Here is a 5,448-nt window from a genome sequence, read left to right as displayed (position 1 = left end):
GTGGCCACAGAGGCGGCTGCGGGAACATTGCTGGCTCATGCACGGGCACCATCCCTTTCCCCATGGCTCTCTGGTCAGCCACCAGGTCTGGCTTCCATTGGTAACGGCACATGGTGCCTTTGTACTTGTCCGAAAGCATTAAATGAGGTTAAAGGCCCGGCCCAACGTTCCCACTGCCCTTTTGTGGACCCCACGAGTTAGTGTGGTCCCCTCGCCCGCTGTTCTGGACGAAGGCAGGTGTGGGAGCACCTTCTGCCTCCTGCCTCCTCACCTGCCTCCTCTCTTCTCCTGCCTCCTCTCCTGCCTCCTCTCCTGCCTCTTCTCTCCTCTCCTCTCCTCTCCTCTCCTCTCCTCTCCTCTCCTCTCCTCTCCTCTCCTCTCCTCTCCTCTCCTCTCCTCTCCTCTCCTCTCCTCTCCTCTCCTGCCTCCTCTCCTCTCCTGCCTCCTCTCCTGCCTCCTGCCTCTGCAGGGCTGGGTCCCCGGAGGCTCCGTGTCTGCAGAGGCTGTGCCTGGCGGTTTAAACCGAGCTTGTGAGAAGACGGAGCTGTTTGCTGGCGTCCATGTGCGGTCGAGTTAGCATATTTTCACAGGAGCCGTGAGCCTTCAGACTCACCAGCTCTCGGCTTTATTTAGCAGCTTCCGTTCCCAGCGCACACGCACCGCAGTCTCGCCCTCCTGGGCGCTGTGACAGCTGTCGGGCTGTCCTCGATCGGAAGGTGACAGGGAGGCGGGGAGGGACAGGAGTAACGTTAGGAGCGGGGGGAGTAGGAGAACAGGCTATTTATAACGTTGCCCTTTTAAATTGTCATGTTCAGTACTACGAACTCGGCCTACTCATACAGTGATTGATGTAAATGCAACTCTGAAGTGAGGCTGTTCTGATTTTTAGAGTAAAATTATAATTTGAAGCAATCCATTGATACTTTAAAACCCAAATACATTTTTTATGGCTTTAAGGAGATAGCATCCACTTATCATACAATCCATTTTTTTAAATACTTTTTTGACTTTGAGAGAGAGAGAGAGAAAACCATCCATGTGAAAGCAAAACATCGACCGGCTGCCTCCTGCTCACCCTCTCCCTGGGCATGTGCCTGACCCAGAATCGAACCAGGGCCCTCTAGGTGCGTGGGATGGCACCCAACCCACGGAGCCACACCAGCCAGGGCACAGCCCATCCATTTAAAGTCTGCAACTCACCATCTTTTTGTACATTCGCCAGGTGGTGCAGACGTCATCATAATCGGGCTTCCAGATGTCACTCCCCATCCTCTCTCCCCACCCCCCCGCCCCCACTCAAGCCTCAGGTGACCATTCACCTCCTTCCTGTCTGTGTAGATTGGCCTGTTCTGGACATTTCGTAGAAATGGGATCATACACTATGTGGTCTTTTGTGTCAGGCTTCTTTCGCTGAGCATGTGTTCAAGATTCACCATGTAGTGGCACGTATCAATACTTCATTTATTCTTATTGCCGAATGAATGACATTCCTCTCTGTGGATCTACACATTGTATTTATCCATTCCTCAGCTGCTGGGCACTCTATACAGAAAGTTCATACAAGAAAAAATAGTGGCTCATGTAGAGCCGTGGTTGTCTGTTATACGTGTTCTGCAAGAATTTCTAGATCCTTGCCTGGCTGGTGTGGCTCGGTGCTTGAGCGTGGACCTATGAACCAGGAGGTCACAGTTCGATTCCCAGTCAGGGCACATGCCCGGGTTGCAGGCTGGATTCCCAGTGTGGGGTGTGCAGGAGGCAGCCAATTAATGTCTCCCTCTCATTGTTGATGTTCTCTCTCTCGCTCCCTCTCTCAAATCAATAAAAATATATTTAGAAAATAATTTCTAGATCCCAGTTGGAGGGTAATTCACCCAGAGGGCTGGCTATGAGTTGGGATGCAGAAGATGAGCTGCAGAACATGTCGTGTTTGATCCGGGTGTTTCTGGCTGAGCAGAGCCTTCCCTCCGCCCTTGGCTCACCTCGCTTCTGACAACCTCTGGTGGCACTTGGCACAGTGGGACCAGCACGTTCTAAAGAGCTCTGACCGGATGGATGGCCTGTCAGGGATGCCGCCACCAAGTCCATGCAGGTTTTACCTGGTGATGCTTCCCCGAGGACGTCCTAAGCAGCCAGGAACTTCCAGACTCTCCCAAATGAGACCAGTCTCTAGAGCAGTGGTTCTCAACCTTCCTAATGCCGCGACCCTTTAATACAGTTCCTCATGTTGTGGTGACCCCCAATGTCATTGTTACAGATTGAACATAATGAAAGCATAGTGATTAATCACAAAAACAATATGTAATTATATATGTGTTTTCCGATGGTCTTAGGCGACCCCTGTGAAAGGGTCGTTCGACCCCCAAAGGGGTTGCGACCCACAGGTTGAGAACTGCTGCTCTAGAGTCTAGCCTTGCGAATGCAGCGCAGCCCCGACTTTGGGGAGGGGAGGTTTGTGTGGAGTCTCAGACTGCAGATGAGCAAGGTCTGAACTGGCCATTCGAGAAGCCCTCATCGATATATATAAAAGCCTAAACAACCTTTACAACTGGAAGACCGGCTGGTAACTATGATGTGCACTGACCACCAGGGGCCAGATGCTCAACACAGGAGCTGACCCCTGGTGGTCAGTGTGCTCCCACAGCCAACCTCCTGTGGTCCCTCCCCGTGGCCGGCCTGCCCCGATCAGCCCAGATCGGCCCTGATCGCCGGCCAGGCCGAGGGAACCCATTCGTGCACAAATTCGTGCACCGGGCCTCTAGCTGTCTATAAAGGACACTTTGGGGCTCATTTGCAAACATAACCTTGACCGATGTTTTCAGAGACATGCAGCTCACCTGCCAGTAATGAGTTTCACAAATGGTGCTATTTCATTGCCTGAACACGAGTACTCAGAACATGGCTGCTGCAGCACAGGAGCCGCCCTGAGCCACCGTTACAATCCCCGGGTGAGTGGCATCGGCCGCTCACTATGGAACGGAATGGCAGTTAGAGGCTCCTGGACTGATGGGAAGGCCTTCCGAATAAAATAGTGGCACCTAGGACCTAGAGGCAGCGGTCGGGCCCCCCAGCCGCACTCAGACACAGGCGATGGGGCACTGGAAACTCAAGCGCTGTTTCCATTCCTGCTCCGCTGCTGCTGACAAGGTGACACCAGGCTGCCGTGTCTGTGTCCTCTGCTGTGAGCGCGACGGGGCAATGACTGTCAGGATGGTGAACCGAAACACTGTGTGTCAAGTGCCCGGAGCCTGGCAGGGGACGGCACCACTGAATCTGACGACGGTTGAGTGATTCCAGTTGGGCTTATGCCAAATTCCAGACCTGCGTTGCCAGACTGTTGGTCTCTTCGGATGTTGTGTGCACCCCTCCCTTCCAGACACTGCCACCCCCAGGGAGGCTAGAGGGGCCATGGGTGGGAAGAGACACATGGTCCCATTCATGCCAGGAATGTCAGTCCTTTATCTGACAAGACAGGCAGCATGTTGACCGGGAGCAAGAGAGGGCGTGGATCAGAAGCTCGGATAGATCGCAAGCGTCCATGGAGTCACAGTCTCGAAAGCCACGGAGGCAGTAGGCGCAGCCACTTGGGGGGACGGCCTGCCATGTGCAGGGGCCTACGGAGCAGGTGGGGTGACCGCCCTGGGCGACAGGGGTGGGGGGCGGGGAACACAGGGTAAAGGAAGCCTGCCGCCACCTGAAGTGGCCCGGAGGGGCTGCTGATGGGAGGTGGCACCACAGGGGGGAACGGGCAAGGGAAAGCCAGGCTGGCTTCCTGAGTCTGAGGCTGGGCTTCGTAGACACGGGATCATATGCTAGTGGCCTCCCTGATGAGCTTCTGTCACTCAGCATGTGTTTAATGCTCTGCGGGTGCCATCTTGACATTCTTCATCATTTCATCTTGGAGTTTGTGTTTTGTAAGTGGAATCCTGTGGGACAAGGGAATGTGCTTGTGAGCAGCAGAGCTGCCGGGGGCCCTGGCACTGAGCAATTGGCTGGGGGGCCAGGCACACGGATGTGCCGGGGGACAGTCTGGCACGTGGAGTCTCACGGTGGCCAGGCCAGGACCTGGGCTCTGTGGGTGACCATGGCAGTGGCAGCAGCTGCCACCCCAGGAGAAGAGAGTGCTCCGAATGGGGGCAGTGCCAGGGCCCTGGGGGTGGGGTGGGGGTGAGGACAGGCCCTGCGGGGCTCAGGCAGTAAGCCTGTCAGTGAGTTATTCCAGAAGGAAAGCCATGCAGGGCATGGCGGTAGAGCATGTGGGGAAGCCAATGGAATTCTCAGAGTTTAGGATCTCCGGTTAGAGCTGCTGGGAAATTGCAAAGCAAATTCCCACAGCCTTGCACATTCCATTTAAAGGTCGTTGCGTTCAATAGAAAAGAGCACTATTTTCATAAGAGGCTTCAAATGAACTAATTACCAATGAGGAAGAAAACTTTTCAATTAGATTTTCCTTGTAATTGAAGGTACAATTATAGAATACATAAGTGAGTGTCTTAAGTTATACAGAAGTCATGAAGCCAGTTTCAAAAACTTCCACGCGTTAGAGGAAATGTCAGAGAAACCTCAAAATACCACTGTGAAGATTTTAAATGTTAAATTTAATTCAGATTTACATAAAATTGATTGGTATGAAGAATTAAATCTATTTTAGAAAATTTATTCTGAGAATCATCATCGCTAGGTTGGTGAGACGTTATATTTCAAAATAATTTACCACACATTTATTCCAATGTTGTAACAGAACGTAAGTGCTCTTAACCGCTTCAGAAGTAGTTACAGCCTCAAAATTAAAAATTCGCCACAGTCATTTGTGATCTTGTGCTTGTCAAGAGTGACTAATGTTGCTTTCAGTGATATTGATTGAAAAGAAAATTGCTAAAATTATAATTTTTTTAGGGAGTTCTCCCTCATTTTGTTTGGATTTCCCAGGAAAACATATGAGGGGGGTCATCATCCATCAAAATGATCATTTTTGGTACTCTAATAAATGAATTTATAGCAAAGAAGCCAGAAAAGTCTCATGTGCAATCAAGATATCACACATTTAAAAATATAATTATTCATCACATTATATAAAACTAGAAGCCCGGTGCATGAAATTCATGCATGGAGGTGGGGGGTGAGAGGGAAGGGGAGAGGTGGAGTCCCTCAGCTGGCCTGCACCCTCTCCAATTCAGGACCCCTCAGGGGATGTCCGACTGCCTCTTGCAATCTGGGACTGCTGGCTCCTATTGCTCACCTGCCTGCTTGCCTGCCTGATCGTCCCTAACCACCTCTGCCTGCCTGCCTGATTGCCCCTAACTGCTCCCCTACCAGCCTGATCTCCCCTAACTGGTCCCCTGCTGGCCTGATCTCCCCTAACCGCCTCTGCCTCGCCCTGCACCCGGGACCCAGGATTCCCTCCTCCAGCCAGCTGCAGGCACCCAGGACCTGGGCCGGCTTCGTGCCCGG

General features: G+C 52.2%; 1 non-coding gene across 1 annotated transcript; it reads right to left on the bottom strand.

The window, feature by feature from the left end:
• Positions 1-4,863: 4,863 nt before the first annotated feature.
• On the bottom strand, positions 4,864-4,957 carry LOC132228969 (small nucleolar RNA SNORD116). The gene has a single exon (XR_009451558.1). It is a non-coding gene; the product is annotated as a small nucleolar RNA SNORD116 (small nucleolar RNA).
• Positions 4,958-5,448: the final 491 nt, after the last annotated feature.

The sequence above is a fragment of the Myotis daubentonii genome, chromosome 2 (genome assembly GCF_963259705.1).
Source record: "Myotis daubentonii chromosome 2, mMyoDau2.1, whole genome shotgun sequence".
Classification (NCBI taxonomy): domain Eukaryota; kingdom Metazoa; phylum Chordata; class Mammalia; order Chiroptera; family Vespertilionidae; genus Myotis; species Myotis daubentonii.
Note: the sequence above shows the minus strand (reverse complement) of the source record. Positions and strands in the feature narration are given on the sequence as shown.